The sequence below is a fragment of the Bos indicus genome, chromosome 14, assembly GCF_029378745.1.
Source record: "Bos indicus isolate NIAB-ARS_2022 breed Sahiwal x Tharparkar chromosome 14, NIAB-ARS_B.indTharparkar_mat_pri_1.0, whole genome shotgun sequence".
Lineage (NCBI taxonomy): Eukaryota > Metazoa > Chordata > Mammalia > Artiodactyla > Bovidae > Bos > Bos indicus.
Window position 1 is genome coordinate 147,967 of NC_091773.1, and position 24,066 is coordinate 172,032.

The 24,066-nt window shown below is 40.7% G+C and overlaps 1 long non-coding RNA gene across 4 annotated transcripts; it reads right to left on the reverse strand.

Annotated features, from left to right (window-relative positions):
* Positions 1 to 3,689: 3,689 nt before the first annotated feature.
* Positions 3,690 to 23,817, reverse strand: LOC139186840 (uncharacterized). Of its 4 annotated transcripts, XR_011570437.1 has the most exons (4): positions 21,006 to 21,104; positions 19,045 to 19,191; positions 10,736 to 10,900; positions 3,690 to 7,994 (listed from the first exon to the last, which is right to left on the reverse strand). It is a non-coding gene; the product is annotated as an uncharacterized lncRNA (long non-coding RNA). The 4 variants fall into 4 exon arrangements; XR_011570435.1 differs by lacking the exons at positions 3,690 to 7,994; positions 21,006 to 21,104 and adding an exon at positions 23,420 to 23,817 and having other exon boundaries at positions 10,212 to 10,900; XR_011570434.1 differs by lacking the exon at positions 3,690 to 7,994 and having other exon boundaries at positions 10,212 to 10,900.
* Between the last annotated feature and the right edge of the window lie 249 nt (positions 23,818 to 24,066).

A 24,066-nucleotide genomic window follows, 5' to 3' on the forward strand; every position in this document is an offset into this window, starting at 1 on the left:
ATCCCACATGCCACAAGGAAGATTGATCTTATGTGCTGCAACTAAGACCCGGTGCAGTGAAATAAATACTCAATAAATTAAATATTTAAAAGAAACCTCAATTATTAAAAAAAAAAAGATGCAATTCTAATTTATTTTAGAAATAGCTTGTGTGTCTGCTAGTCAACAGTAGAGCTAAGGCCAGAACCTGGGGTTTCCCAATTCTTAAACCATTGTTTTTTCTTAGACATGAACCATGAATTGCTTTAGAGAATAATCCTTTCTCTTCCTCTCTTAATCCAGAATGGGGGGGGGGGGGGGCGGGGAGTGAGAAAGATTAAAGACTTAAAAAAACAATCAGGACATCAAGAATCAAGTTATCCTGGAAGGAGGTCAAGACAGTAACCACAGAGGCTGGAGTTAAGGGGAGGAGAACCAGGCAAGATAAGGTCTTAATCTAAAGCAATTAGAGTAAGCAGGCAAGCTTTTGTTACTTGTTTTTAGCTGAACGCTGTGAACAGAAAGTTTTTTGAAATCCTTGGCTAAATCAAAACCTGCAAAGTGAGGACTTCTAACCTTCAAGAAAAAAAAGCTGAGCGTGAGACAAAAAGGTATTTGTTTTTATACTTAACTTGGTAGGGAAAAGGAAAGAAAAATAAGATGTCAGTTCAGCTGGGTCCCAATTCCAGCCCTGGGAAGCCCAAAGCCCACCCCTCTTGGTTTTATTTTTAAGAATAGCATTTTTCCCTCCCTTGGCCAAGTTCAGTGTGTAGGATCTTAGTTCCCTTACCAAGGATCAAACCTTCACCCCCTGAAAGCGTGAAGTCTTAACCACTGGATTGCCAGGGAAGTTCTACCCTCCCCACCTTGGTTTTTGTAAATAGTCCTGAAGGGCTTTCTTGGTTTCTAGACTACTGAGATCTTGCTTCCGTGTGTAAAGAGATGGAAGTCAGGCTTTACATCCCAGTAATAGGGAACAAATTTGATTGGGAATGGCTGGGTTACCATCTAACACTGACATGTCATTTTCCCCTGACCGGGCTCAGCTTCCATCCATCCGGCTGGCTTTTCTTTCATGGTCTTATTTCTTTCCTTTCTGCCCTCTGCCCCTACTCCCCTCTCCTTGCAGGAGCAGAAACAAGAAACTCTTCCTCTAATCTCCAGCCTGGCAGGTTTTCCCTCCCCTGGAGTCCAGGTGCCTGTAGCATTAGCTCCTCAGTGGCTTTCCCCAAGGAGACAGCTCCCTCCTTCCTCTTCCCAAAAAGGAATCATGGGGCCAGCTGTTAAGATTTCAAACAATTATTTTTTTCACGTCTTTACTCAACATGGGAAAATCTCTGAAGTTTAAGGTGGCACCTGGCTGTCCTGTAGTGCTTGTATTTCTTTCAAGGCTTTGTTCTGTCTGGAATTTTATTATAATAACTAATGATGGGATTTCTTTAATGGTCCAGTGGTTAAGATTCTGAGCTTCCAATGCAGGGGGGTCACAGGTTCAATCCATGGTCAGGAAATTAAGATCCCACATGCCACATAGTGTGGCCAAAAAGCAAAACAAACAAACAACCACTACAACAAAAAACTAATGGGAATGAACATACCTTGATGTTTACATAATTTTAATAAATCAACTTCAAAATGATAAAACATTAGTAATCAAATAGAGATTCACTCAGTCATATCCAACTCTTTGGGACCCCACAGACTGTAGCCCTCGAGGCTCCTCTGTCCATAGGATTTTCCCAGGCAAGAATATTGGAATGTGTGGTCATTTCCTCTCCCAGGGGAATCTTCGTGACCCAGGGATCAAACCCGTGTCTCCAGTATTGGCAGGTGGATTCTTTACCACTGAGCCACATGGAAAGGCTAGCTTCTATCAATGATTCACACCAAAAGGTGGTTCAATGAAGCAGCTATGATGAGGCAGTACTAGAATTCAAAGGGGAATCAGGTACCCTTGAAACTCAAACCTAATAATAGTAGAAAACACCACCCACTTACTTACCCAATATACACAGATTTGAAACTGTTTCTTTGAGAATGTTTCTGTTTGGGGGGATAATTCTCTTATTTGAAGGCTCTAAGTAATGACAGGCAGAGAAGATGCCTCAGTGACCTGATAGCCATGCCCTGGAGAGACAGCTGAGAGAGGGGTCCCCAACCTCCGGGATCTAATACCTGATGATCTGAGGTGGAGCTGATGTAATAATAATAGAAATAAAGTACACAATAAATGTAATGCACTTGAATCATCCTGAAACCTTCCCCACTTCTCCAATTCATGGGGAAAATCCCCTTTCATAAAACTGGTCCCTGGTGCCAAAAAGTTTAGGGATATTCAAAGGAATGTTCTTTGTCCTTCACACCCACGCTGTTTGTCTAACTGCCCCATCTCACAAAGCTTTAACCTCCCCTAGCATCACACGCCTCTTCCCACTTTGAGGGGCAGGGTGCACACCAGTGTTCAGGCCTCAGGTCCTCCCTGGGCGCTGGTGATCTGTCCTTCTCATCCTGGCTCTGTAAGGCACTCCCCTAAGTTTTTCCTGCTCCCCTGTTTCTCTAGTTCCTCCTGAATCTTCCTAGATAAACCTGTCTAAATGATGCAAGAACTTTCTATCTAATGAATCTGTGATTTTCTCCACTTTAATCACACCTGGGCTGTGTCTACCACACTCTCTCCACAGCTGCACTTGTCGTTTCTGTTTCGTTTTCAGCTTTCTATTTTACACTGGAGTACAGCCGATTAACAATGTTGTGATGGCTTCAGGTGGACAGCAAAGGGACTCAGATGTATGTATTCATGTGTCCATTCTCCCCCAAGCCCCTCTCCCACCCAGGCTGCCACATAACATTAAGCAGAGTTCCCTGTGCTGTACAGTAGGTCCTTCATTATCCATTTTATTGTCAGATTTTATTTACTCCTTATTTTCTTTATGTCCCCTAAATGAATTTCCTCAAAACCCAGTTCCTCTCCTCTCAGGCCCCATAGCTAGTATTTCATTTTCACAATCACCTTGCCTCATGTAGGAGTGTGGTGGGCGGGGGGCGTGGCAAACTGGCGCAGTGGAGGGAGGGGGCCTTAGCCACCTGCAGTCTGCGGCCTGAACAGCCACAAGGCTCCCCCAGTGGCAGAGTGGTACAGACTCTGCCTGCCAAGGCAGGAGATGCAGTAGACTCGGGTTCGATCCCTGGGTCTGAAAGATCACCTGGAGTAGGAAATGGCAACCCACTGCAGTATTCTTGCCTGGAAAATTCCATGGAAAGGAGGAGCCTGGCAGGCTACAGTCCATGGGGTTGCAAAGAGTCAGACAAGACTGAGCATGCACGCATATCATAGACACCAATGTTGAGTCAAACATCCCAGCTCACTTTTGGAGGGTTTAATTATGCCTTAATGCTCCTTATCATAATTAAGCAGAAATAGTGATTCTAATTAGCATATTTACAGAAACCACACAAGTATGCTTCCCTGGTGGCTCAGATGGTAAAGAACCCACCTGCAATGCAGGAGACCCAGGTTCAATCCCTGGGTCAGAAGATCCCCTGGAGGAGGAAATGGCAACCCACTCCAGTATTCTTGCCTGGAGAATTCCATGGACAGAGAAGCCTGGCAGGCTACAGTCCACAGGGTCGCAAAGAGTCAGACATGACTGAGCAAATAACACACACAAGTAGGTCTATATAATCGCACACTTCACCTACTCGTAGCTTAATGGTGTTCCATCTGTGTTTACTTTGCCCTGGTTTCCCTTTCAGCTTGAATGAGCACAACTTTTGAAGTCTTTAATTTATGACTGTTTTAACTTAAGCAAGCCCTGCTAGAGGGTGACAGATGGTAAATGTCAAAAACCCAGAGAGAGGGTTTCTGTTTAGCCTTTGATTTTTGTTTTGTTTTTTAAGCCAGAGAAATGTCCGATTGTGCTCATAGTTTGTCGGAGAAGGCAATGGCAACCCACTCCAGTGTTCTTGCCTGGAGAACCCCAGGGACAGGGGAGCCTGGTAGGCTGCTGTCTATGGGGTCGCACAGAGTCAGACACGACTGAAGAGACTTAGCAGCAGCAGCAGCAGAAGGAGAAAATTATTTCTGTTCTCAAAACACTATAATAATAACAAAAGTAAAACAAAGAACATGGACTTCCCTGGTGGTCTAGTGATTAAGAATCTGCCTGCCAATGCATGGGACGCTGGGTCAATCCCTGGTCCAGGAAGATTCCATATGCCCGTGTGCCACAACCACTGAGCCAGAGCTCTAGAGTCTGTGCTCTGCAACAAGAGAAGCCATCGCAATAAGAATCCTGAGCACAGAAGGTAAAGAATAGCCCCTGTTCACTGCAACTACAGAATGCCCAAGGGCAGTAACGAAGACCCTTTGTAACCAAAAATAAATAAATAAATAAATAAATCCTTCAAAAAAATCATCATCACCATGATGGCACTGATAATGGTGGCAGTGATTATAGCAGCCACCAACCCAGAGGTACTTGTATGTGCCAGGCACTGTCTCAGGAAGTATTCCTACCTTATTATTTTTTGAGGGGGGTTATACAGTGAGGCATGTGGGATCTTAGTTCCCCCTACCGGGATCGAACCTGCACCACTTACATTGGAAGCACAGAGTCTTAACCACTGGACCACCAGGAAAGTCCCGTTCCTACATTACTTTATTTAACCTTCATAATAAATTTAAAAGGTAATCGTAACTGCTTCAATTTTATAGAAGAGAAAACTGAAGGTAAGATAAACTGATAAAATTTCCCACTACTACTGTGAAGACATAAGCAGTAAGACCCAGGGTCAGAATTTGAATCCAGGACTCTCCAGCTTCAGGCCACACAGTGAGCTTCTCTATCCTGTCTCGCCACCTCTCCTGCCATATCATTATACAGTTATTCCACAACTGCAGTTAGTTTGTTCATAACAATATATGTTCTTAAAAACAGTACCCTGTTCTACCTATCTAAAACACAGAAATAATTTCCATTATGTAGGGGTAAACTATAGATTTTATCAATTATCAAAACTTCAGCCATTCCTAAAGAATTGGGAAATGAAAGTCTTTTTTTTTTTTTTTTTGAAAAGTCTATTTTTTAATTGCCCAAAATGAAAGTCTTGTTTTTTTGTATGTAAAATTCGTAAGGGTTTTTATGTGGTTGTAGCCTAAGGGAAGAGATACTGCTACGTTGAGAAGCCATTAAAGGTTTAATTTTTTTTTCCTTAAGAGATTAGGGAAGCTTTGCTCAGTAAATTGGTTTGCTTAAATTGTTTGTGAAAATTTAAAAATTCCCCAAGTTCCTCCAAGCAGAATCAGTTAGTTTCTTATCCTTGTTTCAACTGCTCTTTCTTTGTGCATGTTTCTCTTACAGGATAGTACTTCGTATTCAGTGTGGTAACTATCTGTTTCTGTCCTGGGCCATAGACTAGACTCCCAGAAAGTGGGGTTAAGACCATTGTACCCTTAGCAGCTAGCACATAACAGTATTTAATACATATTTACTGATTTAGTGAGTGATTGTAAGTAGAGTAAGAAGACATTTTACTTTTATATAATAGATGGCTCATTACAAGATTAGTGTTCAGTGTTTTGTGTGAATCCTGGCAACCCACTCCAGTACTCTTGCCTGGAGAATCCCCATGGTCAGAGGAGCCTGGTGAGCTACAGGCCATGGGGCTGAAAAGAGTTGGACACGACTCAGCAACTAAGCACAGCACAGTGCGGATCTCACTTAAAATGGACATTCAAGGAATTCCCTGGTGGTCCAGTGGTGAGGACTCCACACTTTCACTGCCAAGAGCAGGAGTTCAGTCCCTGGTCAGGGAACTAAAAGCCCAAGTCACACGGGGTGGCCAAAAAAATAAAATAAATAAGATGGACATTCATTTCATTTTTCTGAGTTTATATGGAATGAAATCTATTTTTGCTGGAAGAGATCTTGTTTAACACCACTGGTAATAAAGAATACATGATAATAAAAAAGCATTTTCAGGGGAGAAAATTTGGGCATGAATGCTCGTAACTATATACATAAATAAACATCATTAATTCTGAAAAGTACAAAATATTTGACCCATTAACAGAATAGATAATAATGAAAACTGATGACTTTTCTGTTAAGTAAACAAAAACTTTGTTCCCTTTACCCAAAGCCATTTGAGACTTTTTAAAATGGCAAATGATGAAAAAAAAATTAAATGCTTTTGTTTGCATATATTGAAATAACCAAACATCTTTTGTCTTTTATTCTGTGAATTACATGGACTGATTTTTTAATATTGTGCCAACCTTACTCTCCTTGGATACATCCCACTTGGTCATCATGTATTATTCCTTTTTTATATCTTACCAGGTTTAATTTGCAATTTTTTCTTTAATAGAAAAACTGAAATTTACTATAACAAACTACTCCCTAAAGAAATGAAATACTAAGCAACAATGTGGCAACTTTCTTATATCAGAACTATTCATCATCTTAAAATATGTGTGTGTTAGTTGCTTGCCGAGGTCCAGCCCGGCTGATCCAGGGAGTTCGAAGCGGGGACGGTGTCGGCGAGGATAAGGATACAATAGCTTCAATTAGATATTAATTAGAGATGTAAAGAGTAATAGAATGAGGATAGCTCAGTAGGAAAATTCAGTGGAGAAAAGAGGCTGAGTAGCTTGGTTTACGTGGGAGACCAATAAAACTTCAAGACAAGAAGCTTGCACCACTTACGTAGGCCACAGGCATCCTTCCGTTCTCCCAAAGGAGAGGAGACACTGAGGCCTCCCCAGTCGGATCTTAGAAGCCTAGGCATAATTAGTAAGCATGGCGGGTTCCGCGCTCCATATGGAGACTCAGCCAGAGTTTGAGAGAGAAAGTGACATGGGGAGACCAGTATTTCGAGAAACTGATCCCGATTCTCTATTTTCCAGGGTCTGTTTTTATACACTGAGGTGTTATACAAAAGTCATGTGGGGTCAGCAGTCCTGACTTTTATCAAAGTCAGGTGCTTCATACAAATGTATACAGAGGTCTTAGGGGTATTTACATCATCTTCTGGCCAGGGGGCCTGCTGACGATTTATGACCCTCTCCTTGTGACAGCGGTCAGTCAACCAGGACACTTATTTCTCCAGGGGTGATTATTCTTCAAAAAGACTCCACCTTCCGAAGGTACCAGATAAAGTTACATTCCTATAGGGTGAGGGTGTAGTGGGTTTTAATTAAGGAAAGAATTTACTTAGCCTAAGGTCTAACGTGATTAATATCAAAGGTTAATACTTATTTCTTCTATATATTCATTAATGTGTGTAAGGGCAGGGAATGTGGAGACTTAGCAACAAACATTGGCTCAACAAATGAAAAACCCTTCAGCAATACAATTTCTAATCAGCCCACTATACTTATACTAATGGTTTTCTAACTTTTCTAAGGAATCTGTTTTTAGAAGGTTTAAAGCATCTTGTGCCTCTCACGGTTGGGAGGCTGTGAGCAATCACATGTGGCCCGACAAGCCTGTCAGGCAGGCTAGAGAACCTTCAGAGGAGTTTGTAGGTTAAAACACCCTTGTCGCACCCAGGAGTTTTTGTTAACTGGAGCTCTAAGTTAACTCCTTCTCCAAACGAGGTGGTGGGGGACAGCCCCCCATAAAGTCAGAGGTGTAGGTGAGAGTACAAAGTAGTAAAGTAGACAGGCTCTGGTTATGGGGGTAGATGCTCGAGGATTTCCAGGGGGACTCCTGGGGCTCGATCCCGCCTTTGCGTATGTCGAGCCTCCTTCCTCATGACCTTTGCCACGGGCGGGCGGAGTGCCTCACGCTGGCCTCCAACAGTTGCTCAATCATGTCCGACTCTTTATGATCCTGCAGACTGTATCCCACCAAGCTCCTCCAACCATGGGGATTCTCCAGGCAAGAATACTGGAGTGGGTGGCCATTCTCTTCTCCAGGGGATCCTCCCAACCCAGGGATCAAACCTGCATCTCCTGCATTGCAGGTGGATTCCTTACCGTCTGAGCCACCAGGGAAGTGCATAAATGGTTTCTGGAAAAAGAGTTATTGTTGAAGACCAAGTATTAAAATCAGTATTACATACAATACTCAAAACCTTTTTTCATTCTACAACCTGGTTGATCACTTTTCTCTCCTCTGTCCCAGAACAGCCCACGCGTCAGCTATTGAAGCCTTTCCCTGGCTATGAGTGATGTTGAATGAGAGTTAAGGAAAGCCTTGTGATAAAAGGAGTCATAGCTATTGTAATTTTTATTTTTTTATTTTTATTTTTTTTTATTCTTCCAATTTTATTTTATTTTTAAACTTTACATAATTGTATTAGTTTTGCCAAATATCAAAATGAATCCGCCACAGGTATACATGTGTTCCCCATCCCGAACCCTCCTCCCTCCTCCCTCCCCATACCATCCCTCTGGGCCGTCCCAGTGCACCAGCCCCAAGCATCCAGCATCATGCATCGAACCTGGACTGGCAACTCGTTTCCTACATGATATTTTACATGTTTCATTGCCATTCTCCCACATCTTCCCACCCTCTCCCTCTCCCACAGAGTCCATAAGACTGTTCTATACATCAGTGTCTCTTTTGCTGTCTCGTACACCGGGTTATTGTTACCATCTTTCTAAATTCCATATATATGCGTTAGTATACTGTATTTATGTTTTTCCTTCTGGCTTACTTCACTCTGTATAATAGGCTCCAGTTTCATCCACCTCATTAGAACTGATTCAAATGTATTCTTTTTAATGGCTGAGTAATACTCCATTGTGTATATGTACCACAGCTTTCTTATCCATTCATCTGCTGATGGACATCTAGGTTGCTTCCACGTCTTGGCTATTATAAACAGAGCTGCGATGAACATTGGGGTACACGTGTCTCTTTCCCTTCTGGTTTCCTCAGTGTGTATGCCCAGCAGTGGGGTTGCTGGATCATAAGGCAGTTCTATTTCCAGTTTTTTAAGGAATCTCCACACTGTTCTCCATAGTGGCTGTACTAGTTTGCATTCCCACCAACAGTGTAAGAGGGTTCCCTTTTCTCCACACCCTCTCCAGCATTTATTATTTGTAGACTTTTGGATCGCAGCCATTCTGACTGGTGTGAAATGGTACCTCATAGTGGTTTTGATTTGCATTTCTCTGATAATGAGTGATGTTGAGCATCTTTTCATGTGTTTGTTAGCCATCTGTGTGTCTTTTTTGGAGAAATGTCTATTTAGTTCTTTGGCCCATTTTTTGATTGGGTCGTTTATTTTTCTGGAGTTGAGCTGTAGGAGTTGCTTGTATATTTTTGAGATTAGTTGTTTGTATCCAAATTGGAAAAGAAGAAGTAAAACTCTCACTATTTGCAGATGACATGATCCTCTACATAGAAAACCCTAAAGACTCCACCAGAAAATTACTAGAAATAATCAATGACTACAGTAAAGTTGCAGGATATAAAATCAACACACAGAAATCCCTTGCATTCCTATACACTAATAATGAGAAAACAGAAAGAGAAATTAAGGAAACAATTCCATTCACCATTGCAACGGAAAGAATAAAATACTTAGGAATATATCTACCTAAAGAAACTAAAGACCTATATATAGAAAACTATAAAACACTGGTGAAAGAAATCAAAGAGGACACTAATAGATGGAGAAATATACCATGTTCATGGATTGGAAGAATCAATATAGTGAAAATGAGTATACTACCCAAAGCAATTTATAGATTCAACGCAATCCCTATCAAGCTATTGTAATTTTTAAAATAACTCTTCCACCACTGCACTTTACATTTTTCTTTTTAAAAGAAATTCTCATGAAGAACAGCCATCACTGAAATCAGAAAGACTGCTTTTATCATTGTAATTATAACAATATTAATTATGCAGTTTATTACTATATTAAATGTAGAGGGTTTCTACTTCAAGTAAACACAATAAAATGAAACGTACATCAGCATGTTAAGAGCCAACTATTCATATTTCAAAAGGATTCTCCAACTCAAAAAGGATCCACTGCAGCTTTTCTATAAATAAAAAAAATCCCCGTGGTTTTAAAAATAATTTTAAAATTGTAATTTACACATAATTTTCAGGAACTCTTCTATTATACAACACAATGCACAACTGTGCATGTATATAGATCATGCCATAAAGAAAAAGCTCATACAAATTTCCCATAAGTTATCTAATTAACTGTGACTATAAGAATGAACATAAACATTGGTTGCAATGCATAGAAAACCACTAGAAAAATTTATGCTCATACTGTTTACTGTTTACAATTCTATGTAAGGACTTTACATTGCTAGTTTCTAAAGTGAAAAGAACTTTAATATGCCCATTATGCCATTTCCTAATTACTAATTTTTTGCAAACTTTTCTTTATTAATGATAGAAACATAAACATTCAGTTTGCCTGGTAGAATCACAGAAAATTTGAATTAGTTAAGTAAAATTTGATGACCCATAGGTAATAAATACTGCACATTACCCACAGAATCCCAGTGTCAGAATTGTGTACTGTAGGCATCAGAGACACAGAAATCCAGGAATCTGGAGAGAATGAGGAGCTCCAAGTCATAACCTGGTGGAACTGTGGTTTGTGAGTGTCAGATTACTTTCAACTAACATGGATATCTTGAAAAGAGCTGTTAAGTTCTTAGAACAAGGGAATTTTGAGGTCATGGTATATTTCTTTTGAAACAATGGCCTTCTCCAACTTAGTTCTAGAATTCCTAAGTAGCTGATGTTAGGAATTCTTCTTTTCCCAAATTTACCTTGGGCTTGGTAACATGGAGTTCTTTCACCATTTGAATATAATGCTTCTTCCATACACCCTGCTCATAGGGAGCTGGGGAGACATTGATATACCAGTTAAACCATAAACATTTTAGCATCCAGAGGTGATCCAGTTCAGTTAAATTCTTCCAATGCCAGCTCACCTGGAGAAACAATGTAAAAAACTATTCAGGTTACATGTCCACTTTCTCTAGGTTTTGAGCCGTCACCCTGGTACTGAGAGAACTTCTTTATTTTTTTTTCTGGAGTGGGTTGCCATGCCCTCCTCCAAGGGATCTTCCTGACCCAGGGATCGAATCCACTTCTCTGCATTGCAGGCAGGTTCTTTACCACTGAGCCACTGGGGAAGTGGATTCATGGATTCATTCATGAATGAATCAGAGCAAACATAATTTTAACTTGATAAACCAGGCCTGGAATTCACAAGTAGTTTCTTTTTGGTCCTTTTTTTCCAAATCACAACCAAGTTACCTCTTACCTGAAGTGCTTCCTAACAAGGCAGGAAGATTTTTTTTTAATTGGAGGATAATTACAACATTATGATGGTTTTGCCATACATTGGCCATAGGTATACATGTGTCCCCTCCAACCTGAACACCACTTCCACCTCCCTCCCCATCCCATCCCTCCAGGTTCTCACAGAGCACTGGCTTTAGGTACCCCTTTTTCTTTTCTTTTCTTTTTTTAAATGTTAATTCAGACAGAATCCAAGTCAACTAATATTTATTGAGCACCTATTAACCATCCTCGTCACAACCTGAAGGGTAGTATAATTAATATTCTCCCCTTGCAAATGGGGAAACTAAGCTTCAGATAAGACTTCGGAACTTCCTAAAGATCTCTGGCTATGCCAAAGCCTTTGACTGTGTGGATCACAACGAACTGTGGAAAATTCTGAAAGAGATGGGAATACCAGACCACCTGACCTGCCTCTTGAGAAACCTGTATGCAGGTCAGGAAGCAACAGTTAGAACTGGACATGGAAAAACAGACTGGTTCCAAATAGGAAAAGGAGTACATCAAGGCTGTATATTGTCACCCAGCTTATTAACTTATATGCAGAGTACATCATGAGAAATGCTGGGCTGGAGAAAGCACAAGCTGGAATCAAGATTGCTGGGAGAAATATAAATGACCTCAGATATGCAGGTGACACCACCCTTATGGCAGAAAGTCAAGAAGAACTAAAGAGCCTCTTGATGAAAGAGGAGAGTGAAAAAGTTGGCTTAAAGCTCAACATTCAGAAAACGAAGATCATGGCATCCGGTCCCATCACTTCATGGCAAAATAGATGGAGAAACAGTGGCTGACTATTTTTCTGGGCTCCAAAATCACTGCAGATGATGATTGAAGCCATGAAATTAAAAGATGCTTACTCCTTCGAAGGAAAGTTATGACCAACTTAGACAGCATATTAAAAAGAAGAGACGTTACTTTGCCAACAAAGGTCTGTCTAGCCAAGGCTATGGTTTCTCCAGTAGTCATGTATGGATGTGAGAGTTGGACTATAAAGAAAGCTGAGCGCCAAAGAATTGATGCTTTTGAACTGTGGTGTTCGAGAAGACTCTTAAAAGTGCCTTGGACAGCAAGGAGATCCAACCAGTCCATCCTAAAGGAGATCAGTCCTGGGTGTTTATTGGAGGGACAGATGTTGAAGCTGAAACTCCATTACTTTGGCCACCTGATGCGAAGAGCTGACTCATTTGAAAAGACCCTGATGTTGGGAAAGAATGAAGGCAGGAGGAGAAGGGGACAACAGAGGATGAGATGGTTGGATGGCATCACCAACTCAATGGACGCGAGTTTGGGTAAACTCCAGGAGTTGGTGATGGACAGGGAGGCCTGGTGTGCTGCGATTCATGGGGTCACAAGAGTCAGACACGACTGAGTGACTGAACTGAATTGAACTGAAGGATCTCTGGGAGTCTGCATATGAACGTTGTGTGAAGGCTACAGAAACTCCAGTTGGCACATTGCTCATTTTTTTCATGATATGCTTCTGTTTTCCCTACATGCTTATGATTTACCTAAATATATAAAGGGAACACAATGACTAATACTATATTGATGTGTCCTAAATAGCCTTTAAGATTCAATGAAGCATTAAGTATTTGTCGTGGGGACTTCCCTGGTGGTCTAGTGGCTAAGATTCTATGCTTTCAGTGCAGGGGGCCAGGGTTTGATCCCTAGTTAGGGAACTGGATTCTACGTGCTGCAACTGACACTTGGTGCAGCCAAATTAATACATTTTTTAAAAAGTATTCTGTACATTCCACTTTCATAGCATTATGGTCAATCCTACATATCCAGAAAATGGTGGAGGTGACCCTATTATGTGTAGTAGTTTTTAAAATAATTTATTCCAGGTTTTAAATAAGTCTTAGTAGAAACTAGAGTCAAGTCCATATATAAAGTTCAGACTAGGCATTCCATATCTCTTAACATGAATTGCAGAGATGGTAACTAGTCTTCACATTCATTTCATCTTTGGAAAACTGGCCTCTTTTTCAAGGTTAACTCAACAATAAATAATGTTTGAGTGCCCCCAAAAGGAGCAGAACACTCTGTAATGGAACTCACTACCCATCCATCTGTTTATCTATCTGTCCGTCTTCCTCCCTCCTTCCATCCATTGTGTACGGAGTTTCAAAGTTACCCAAACTCACGTCCATTGAGTTGGTGATGCCATCCAACCATCTCATCCTCTGTTGTCCCCTTCTCCTCCTGCCTTCAATCTTTCCCAACATCAGGGTCTTTTCAAATGAGTCAGCTCTTCGCATCAGGTGGCCAGTGTGTTATGTCCAGGATTATTTTATGAGCTGAAGATAAGACATGTAGGGGAGAGGGAAGCAGAGGTGGGGCACAAATGGGAGAAACAGTAGGTTCAGGATCTAGATGGAGGAAAAGGCTTAGAGGATCTTACACAACACTGCAGGCAGAAACAGAGATCACAACCACTTTGTGCAACCCAGAATGAAACTGCACTGCCCTTAATCCTCATATGGTTAGTTAATTCAATCAAGATGTGGGGTTTGGGAGGGAGGGGATGGGGAGAAAGTTTTTCTCAACTCTCATTCTTTTCCTCTTTTGACTTAGATCGGGTTTAGACCTGGGTAGTTACGTTGGGGTTCCCCCCCTGCACTGGGGATAGATAAAATTTTGCTTTGTTTTTGATTTTTGCTGCTTTTTGTTTGTTTAAAACTAAACAGGAATGAGGAAAGTTGAGGGTGGGGAAGCTCTTTCAAAACTGTAAGACAACCACCACCACATTTTCAAACAGCTCAAAGCTCATCTTGGTGCAATGACTTTATTGTTTACTTTAAATCTAGCTAAAGAACAATTGCCTCACAGTCAGTTCTGGGAAATAAAATAAAATGTTGAAATCTACCAAGATTGACATATGGTACACATAGATGATAAGATTATCTATTTCGTATCACATCTCCCTGGAATGATAACATTCTCATTGTGAAAAACATGGAAAATTCTGAGAAACCTGAAGAAAAACAATACCCAGAACCCTGTCAATCAGAGATGACCAAACATTATCAACAAGCTGGTAGAGTTATTTTCCTTTCTGTTTTTCAGGTATATATGAAAGCAAAATTGGGAAACTGCATGCAATTTAAAATCATGCTTTCTTCATTTTATACATAATAAGCATCTCTGTTCTTCCAAAACATGTTTTCTAATGACTGCCTAATAATTCTTTATATGGCAGAATGATACTCTATTACTGGGCATTTAAAACACTATGTTTTTTTAAAAAACAAATTGTTTCAATTTTAGAATAATATGTGTACATCAATACTAAATTCAAAGATACCAAGGGGCACACTGTAAAAAAAGTAAAAAAAAAAAAAAAAAAAAGCCTCTCTCATCCTTGTCATATAGCCACTCATTTCCCTCTGTGAATGTAACCATTGTTACTGGCTTCTTGTGTGCCATTCCAGAAGAGCAACAAATATGGATACATTCTTTTATTCTTCCAAAGTGGTAGGATAATTCTGCACCTTTGTTGTTTTATTGATGATATATTGAGGAGATAGTTGCAACCAGTCTGCTATTAGCAGACATTTCCATTGTTTCCAACCTTTTGCTACTACAAACAATGATGCAATATTCTTATATAGACATACATTTTGCATGTGTTGAAGTATACCCATCAGACAAATTCCAAGAAGTGAAACTACTGGCCAAAGGTAATCTTGGGTTTTTTTTTTTTCTAATTTTATTTTATTTTTAAACTTTACATAATTGTATTAGTTTTGCCAAATATCAAAATGAATCCGCCACAGGTATACATGTGTTCCCCATCCCGAACCCTCCTCCCTCCTCCCTCCTCATACCATCCCTCTGGGCCGTCCCAGTGCACCAGCCCCAAGCATCCAGCATCGTGCATCGAACCTGGACTGGCAACTCGTTTCCTACATGATATTTTACATGTTTCAATGCCATTCTCCCAAATCTTCTCACCCTCTCCCTCTCCCACAGAGTCCATAAGACTGTTCTATACATCAGTGTCTCTTTTGCTGTCTCGTACACCGGGTTATTGTTACCATCTTTCTAAATTCCATATATATGCGTTAGTATACTGTATTTATGTTTTTCCTTCTGGCTTACTTCACTCTGTATAATAGGCTCCGGTTTCATCCACCTCATTAGAACTGATTCAAATGTATTCTTTTTAATGGCTGAGTAATACTCCATTGTGTATATGTACCACAGCTTTCTTATCCATTCATCTGCTGATGGACATCTAGGTTGTTTCCATGTCTTGGCTATTATAAACAGTGCTGCGATGAACATTGGGGTACACGTGTCTCTTTCCCTTCTGGTTTCCTCAGTGTGTATGCGCAGCAGTGGGATTGCTGGATCATAAGGCAGTTCTATTTCCAGTTTTTAAAGGAATCTCCACACTGTTCTCCATAGTGGCTGTACTAGTTTGCGTTCCCACCAACAGTGTAAGAGGGTTCCCTTTTCTCCACACCCTCTCCAGCATTTATTATTTGTAGACTTTTGGATCGCAGCCATTCTGACTGGTGTGAAATGGTACCTCATAGTGGTTTTGATTTGCATTTCTCTGATAATGAGTGATATTGAGCATCTTTTCATGTGTTTGTTAGCCATCTGTATGTCTTCTTTGGAGAAATGTCTATTTAGTTCTTTGGCCCATTTTTTGATTGGGTCGTTTATTTTTCTGGAGTTGAGCTGTAGGAGTTGCTTGTATATTTTTGAGATTAGTTGTTTGTCAGTTGCTTCATTTGCTATTATTTTCTCCCATTCTGAAGGCTGTCTTTTCACCTTGCTAATAGTTTCCTTTGATGTGCAGAAGCTTTTAAGGTTAATTAGGTCCCATTTGTTTATTTTTGCTTTTATTTCCAATATTCTGGGAGGTGGGTCATAGAGGATCCTGCTGTGATGTATGTCGGAGAGTGTTTTGCCTATGTTCTCCTCTAGGAGTTTTATAGTTTCTGGTCTTACGTTTAGATCTTTAATCCATTTTGAGTTTGTTTTTGTGTATGGTGTTAGAAAGTGTTCTAGTTTCATTCTTTTACAAGTGGTTGACCAGATTTCCCAGCACCACTTGTTAAAGAGATTGTCTTTAATCCATTGTATATTCTTGTCTCCTTTGTCAAAGATAAGGTGTCCATATGTGCGTGGATTTATCTCTGGGCTTTCTATTTTATTCCATTGATCAATATTTCTGTCTTTGTGCCAGTACCATACTGTCTTGATAACTGTGGCTTTGTAGTAGAGCCTGAAGTCAGGTAGGTTGATACCTCCAGTTCCATTCTTCTTTCTCAAGATCGCTTTGGCTATTCGAGGTTTTTTGTATTTCCATACAAATTGTGAAATTATTTGTTCTAGCTCTGTGAAGAATACTGTTGGTAGCTTGATAGGGATTGCATTGAATCTATAAATTGCTTTGGGTAGTATACTCATTTTCACTATATTGATTCTTCCAATCCATGAACATGGTATATTTCTCCATCTATTAGTGTCCTCTTTGATTTCTTTCACCAGTGTTTTATAGTTTTCTATATATAGGTCTTTAGTTTCTTTAGGTAGATACATTCCTAAGTATTTTATTCTTTCCATTGCAATGGTGAATGGAGTTGTTTCCTTAATTTCTCTTTCTGTTTTCTCATTATTAGTGTATAGGAATGCAAGGGATTTCTGTGTGTTGATTTTATATCCTGCAACTTTACTATAGTCATTGATTATTTCTAGTAATTTTCTGGTGGAGTCTTTAGGGTTTTCTATGTAGAGGATCATGTCATCTGCAAATAGTGAGAGTTTTACTTCTTCTTTTCCAATTTGGATTCCTTTTATTTCTTTTTCTGCTCTGATTGCTGTGGCCAAAACTTCCAAAACTATGTTGAATAGTAATGGTGAAAGTGGGAACCCTTGTCTTGTTCCTGACTTTAGAGGAAATGCTTTCAATTTTTCACCATTGAGGATAATGTTTGCTGTGGGTTTGTCATATATAGCTTTTATTATGTTGAGGTATGTTCCTTCTATTCCTGCTTTCTTTAAGTTTTTAGCCATGTCTCATGGCTTGCAGGATCTCAGTTCCCCAACCAGAGATCAAACTCACATCCTTGGTAGTGAAAGCCACTGGATCGCCAGGGAATGTCCAGGAATCTTTATTTAAAAATTGGGTACTACCAAATTGCTCTCCTGGGTGTTTGCATCAATTTATCTATGAAGGTGCAACACATGAAGGTGCTTGTTTCCCCACACCCCTAACAATATAAAATGTTATCATTAAAAAAGAAACTAAATTCATCTGAGTCACAAACGATGGCATGAAAATGAGGCTAAGCATTTTATCTATTTTCGAAACATCTGCTTTTCTTTCTGTGAACTACTTGCTCACTTCCTTTGCTCATTTTTCTGCTAGGCTTTGCTTTTTTTTTCTTCTTAATGTAGATTTATAGTCGTTCTTTAAAAAATAAGAAAATTACCCCTTTGCTGGCAACATGTTTTTCCCCAGATTATTTTAATTTTGGGGGGCCACACTGCAGCAGCTTGTGGATTCATAGTCTCCCGGCCAGGGGCTGAACCTGAGCCCTAATCAGTGAAAGCACTGAGTCCTAACCACTCCCAGGGAGCTCCCTCCTGTTTACTGTCTGTATTTATTTACAGTTTTCTTCTCGATGGAGAAAATTTTAACTTTTATAATCACAACTTAAAATCTTGCTTTCTTTATTTATAAAGCATATATAATATATATACAAAATATATAAAATAAATAAAGATTTTAAGTTATACATTTTCTCTTGAGGCTCTGAATATTATAGATTACTCACAAAGTCTTCCTTCCCTAGATTTCCTTTAATTACATTTTTTTCCCCTTTAGTCATGCCTGGGGGCTTACAGGATCTTAGTTCCCCAAACAGGGATTGAACTTCTGCCCTCAGCAGTGAAAAAGCAGAGACTTAACCACTGGACCAGGGAATTCCCTCCTTTGAGTAGGGAATGGTTTTCCATAATTTCATATCAATCTTTTATCCTTCTAGAATTTTTTTCCAGATACTGCCCAATTGTCCCAGCACCAATTATTAAATACATCATCTATCTTACTGCTTTCATTTTCTTAATTTTTTTTCATTTTCTTAATTTTAAAAACTAAAGTTACCCTGTGAATGCACAGTAACAGGGAATTTCTGGTCTTTCTAGACTATGAAAAGAAATCAACAAAATGACTATCAATTTTATATCTTAAAAAATATACTTGAATACACCGTGAAATTATTTGTAAGAAAATAATGGTCAGATGCTTTTCCAACCTGTGAGCACATTTGCCCACTCTGAACTCCTTTAGTCTCACATGCTTCTGTATTTATCACATTAGCACCTTATTTCATGCTTTTCTATTTATGAATGGCCTGCACTCTACACTCTTAAGTTTTACTATGGTCCTCTGCTGTGCAATATAAGGCTATTCTGATGATGAACCATTATATACATGTGTATATATTTCCCCAACTGGCTAATACTATTTTACGGACACTTAGCAATGGCTTACTTTTTCTCTCCTGTGAGCACTAAGTGCACAGCCAGACACAAAGAGATGGGGCCAATCCAAACTGTGCAAACAAAATGCGGTGAGCATCTTGTCGGTGCTCGGTTTTGTATGCATGCTTTCTTTTTTCCCTCAAGGTTCAGTGTTTTCTAGGCTGTCTTTACAAAACACCGAACCCTGCTTCTTTATCTGTGCCTGTGCACAGTGACAAAGGCTTTGGGGGTCCAGGAAAGAAAAGATGTATAAAGATAACACCTTTGGGAGCTTGGTCATAAAATCCAGAGCTTCTGCTGGAATTTTCTCCTGAAGCTTTCAACAGCAGAACTTTTGCTGTGACAGGGAGCAGCGTTCTAACAGGACTGTCAGGATTCTTCTCCTCTGAGTGTCCATCCATTTGTCAAACTGGAAAAAAAAAAAAAAAAAGCAAAGCAAAGCAAAAAAAAAAAAAAGCTCCAGGTTTAGTCTGACACCAGAGACGCATTATGAAAGAGATAAAGAACTGCATAGAAAGTGAGTTTAGTAACTTATTCTTAACAAATTGCATGCATTTCTTTCCCTAACAAGTACACCCCATGTTTTGCCACCTACCTGTTCTTTCTCACATGTGTGTGTGTGAGCCCAAGCAAGGCCGGTGTGGACATAGACATGCACTTGACCTCAAAACTTGGAGTTACAGAAAAATTTGGGAGCTGGTCATAGTCGTAAACTGAGAATATATACAGACTTGTAAAATGTAGATCTTTAACTTCTGATGGGGCTATATCCCAATTAATCCATCATAAGTTGAAAGTATCATAAATTAAAAATGCACATAATACACTTAACCTACCAAACATTCTAGCTTAGCCCAGTCTACCTTAACGTGCTCAGAACGCTTACATGAACCCTGATGATCCTTGCTGTTGTTTAGTCGCTCAGTCATGTCCAGCTGTTTTGCGACCCCATAGACTGTAGCTCAGCAGGCTCCTGTGTCCATGGGATTCTCCAGGCAAGAATACTGGAGTGGGTTGCCGTGCCCTCCTCCATGGGATCTTCCTGACCCAGGAATCAAACCTGAGTCTCTGCATTGACAGAGGTATTCTTTATCACTGAGCCACCAGGGAAGCCCTCACATGAACCTACAGTTGGGCAAAATCATCTACCACAAAGCCTATTTTAGAAGAAAGCGTTGACTAGTTCATGTAATTTATTGACTACTACACCTGGAGAAGGGAATGGCAACCCACTGCAGTATTCTTGCCTGGAGAGTTCCATAGACAGAGGAGCCTGGTGGGCTACAGGCCATGGGGTTGCACAGAGTTGGACATGACTGACACAACTTAGCATGTATACAAGCACACTGAATGTGAAACCAGAATGGCTGTCTGGGTACTGATGGTTTTAAGTGTATTTGGCCTGTACTCTTGTGACCGAGTGGCTGACTGGGAGCTGTGGCTCAGTGGCTGCCCAGAACCATAAATAAGTATCCTACTGCACATGGCTAGCCACCCCTCCCCAAAAAAACCCAAATACAAAATTTTAAATATGGTATCCACTGAACGTCTATCACTTTTGCATCACTGTAAAGCCAAAAAGTTGCTAAGCCAAAGCATCTTAAGCCACGGACTGTCTGTACAACCATAAGAGAAGACACCTGGGCAGTCAGTCTTCACCCATAGTTTACATCAGCTCATTAGTGATTAAAACTCCAGGACCAGAAACAAACCTTTGCATTCACAATTAGAGATAAGGCAATACAAGCAAATATCTCTGAGAAGGGGGAGTATATGGGGTTAAAGTCCTGTGTGTGTGTGTGTGTTCTCAGTCACTCACTCTTGTCTGACTCTTTGCTGAGCCGGCTAGGCTCCTCTGTCCATGGAATTTTCCAGGCAAGAATACTGGGATGAGGTGCCATTTCCTATTCCAAGGGATCTTCCCGACCCAGGGATCGAACTTGTGCCTTTTGGGTCTCCTGCATTGGCAGGTGGATTCTTTACCACTAGCACCACCTGGGAAGGTCCAGTTAAAGTCCTGCTGCTGCTGCTGCTAAGTCGCTTCAGTCGTGTCTGACTCTGTGCGACCCCATAGATGGCTGCCCACCAGGCTCCCCTTGGATTCTCCAGGCAAGAACACTGGAGTGGGTTGCCATTTCCTTCTCCAATGCATGAAGGTGAAAAAAGAAAGTGAAGTCACTCAGTTGTGTCTGACTCTTAGTGACCCCATGGACTGCAGCTTACCAGGCTCCTCAGCCCATGGGATTTTCCAGGCAAGAGTACTGGAGTGGGGTGCCATTGCCTTCTCCGAGTTAAAGTCCTACTAATATGTAAATGATTGATATGATTGGAAAGGAAAAGTTGATAGGAGGGCCTGGAAAAAAAAAAAAGAGTGCCAGAGACAGGAAGTACATGCCAAAGCAATCTGGGGCATACCAAACAAACGCTTGGGTTACTTCACAATTTTCCCCAGTGATGACCCCAAACCAGTCCCAAGATTAGTGACTCATCAAAGATGAGAGCGTGAGAGCTGGCCAAAATCAAAAGAAAGGTTCTTATGGGAACAGCTAGCAGCAGAAGGAGCTGTTATCAGAGTCTAAACCTCTGTTTTTCTTCTTTAGTCCATTAGAGAAGAGAAAACAGGAAAGTTTGGGGCTACTTGTATTTTATACACTATTGCATTTCATCAATAGATATTTTCTAGTTAGTATAAAGTAATCAGAATTTTATAATACTTTAGTTTTAATCATAAAATACATTGACCACCTAAAAAGGCATGAAAGTGGAAGTGAAGGCATTTCCAACTCTTTGCGACCCCATGGACTGTAGCCTATCAGGCGTCTCTGTCCATGGGATTTTCCAGGCAAGAGTGCTGGAGTGGATTGCCATTTCCTTCTCCAGGGGATCTTCCCGACCCAGGAATCGAACCTGGGTTTCCCACATTACAGGCAGACGCTTTTACCATCTGAGCCACCAGGGAAGCCCTTTAAAAAAAAAAATGGCATAAAAGGAAAAATGTATTTTAAGCCTTATGACAAGTCAACTTCTTTGTAATCATAGGATCTATTTTTTTTAATTAGTTGGAGTACTTCTTGATTAAAACCTTCCTTGGAAGTCCAGTGGTTAAGAATCTGCCAGTGCAGTGGACATGGGTTCCATCCCTGGTCTGGGATGATTCCACCTGCTGCAAGGCAAGTAAGCCTGAGAGCCACAACTCCTGAGCCCACATGCCACAGCCCCTGAAGCACAAGCACCCTAGAGCCTGTGCTCTGCAACCAGAGAAGCCACTGCAGTAGGAAGACTGCGTCCTGCAAGTAGGGAGGAGTGGTCCCATGCTCATGACAACTAGGGAAAGCCTGCACACAGCAACGAAGACGCAGCTCAACCATAAACAAATAAATAAAAAGAATCTGCCTTCCAATGCAAGGGACTAGGGTTGATAACCTGCTCGGGGAACTAAGAGCCCACATGCCACAACTGGAGAAAGCCTGTGTTGCAACAAAGACCCAGTGCAGCCAAACCAAAGATTTTTAAATAAAACAAAAACTATTCACTGTTACCAGATCTTTTCAGCGCTCATCAATCTCACTTTGGACACTATCATTCAAGGGGGAGGGGGGACTCTCAAATGAAAAAAAAAGAAAAAAAAAACATCAGAAATCTTAATTTACAAATAAGTGAATAAAGTGTATTCATGTATGAATGTTCCCAGATTTCCTCTCCGCCTGTTTCTGCACAGTCCATATTTCTAACTAACATAATATGAGACTTCTTTCCTTTGGGGATGGGTTATTAGAATGATAGAGAAGCCAGACCAGAGTGGTGAGGGCCAGGGGAAGGACCAGCCCACGATGCTGCGGTGATCTCTAAAGCAAGGAGCCAGTGGGGGGCATATGGAGACAGGAGAGCTGCAGGGTTTTGGCGTGTAGGCAGTCTGTGGAGGTTCAGACTGTAACTGCCTTTCCAGCAGTTATACAGTGTGAGAGAACTGGGGAATGAAGAAAGGGGATCTGGTAGGTAGTGTTATGAGTTCTGAATTGGATCCCCTGTGATTTTTCTTTGAGAGACAACATGAAAATTGGTATTCATCTTTAAAATTACTTTGGGCAGTGCTACGTGCTACTCTGTAGAAACTGAGCTATGTGGGGACCCAGGATGATGAGGGAAGAAATGTTTATGGGATATAATTATCACTACAGTAAATCAGAAATAACCCCAAATGCCTCACAATAGTGAATCAGCTCAGCAACATGATAAGAGAAAATACGGCATTAAGGATGCATGGGGGCTTTGGGAGTGAGGCCATTCAGAGTCACATTGATTGAATAATTATATCGAAATTTAGAGTTACTGGGAAGATTAAAGAAATGAAAATATGTATAAAATTCCTAAAAGAGTGTATGACTCATTGTACTCATGGTAGCTAATTTTATAAACGGTGGTCCCCAAACTTTTTGGCACCAGGGATCAGTTTCATAGAAGAGAAGTTTTCCATGGACGGGGGGAACAGGCAGGTAGGGATGGCTTCGGGGTGATTCAAGCGCATTGCATTTTATTGTAGTTCAGTCACTCAGTCATTCTGACTCTGCAACTCCATGGGCTGCAGCATGCCAGACTTCCCTGTCCTTCGCCATCTGCTGGAGCTGGCTCACACTCACCTCCATTGGGTCAGTGATGTTTTCCTACCCTCTGGTCCTCTGTCGTCCCCCTCTCCTCCTGCCTTTAATCTTTCCCAGCATCAGTCTTTTCTAATGAGTCGGCTCTTCACATCTGGTGGCCCAAGTATGGAGTTTCAGCTTCAGCATCAGTCCTTCCAATGAATAATCAGGACTGACTTCCTTTAGGATTGACTGGTTTGATCTCCTTGCAGTTCAAGGGACTCTCAAGAGTCTTCTCCGACACCACAGTTCAAAAGCATCCATTCTTCATCACTCAGCCTTCTTTATGGTTCAACTCTCGCATCCATACATGACTCCTGGAAAAACTACAGCATTACATTTATTGTGCACTTTATTTCTAATGTGATGCCACTGCTGATCTGATGAGAGGTACCAATGGGTCTGTGGCCCAGAGGTTGGGGGCCCCTGTTAGAAAATATCATAGTGATGTTAAAAATAATAAGCATGAGGGGTAAATCATTAGATATACAATAATTAAATTACAAAGCATAAAGTTACCATGTTTGTACATTAACAAGGACAGGAAGCACATTTGCAAGGATTGAGGTCAGCTCAATTATTGTCATGGATGCCCAAAAGAAGAGAACAGGCTCAGATTGAAGAACAGTGATTTAGAATTAATATAA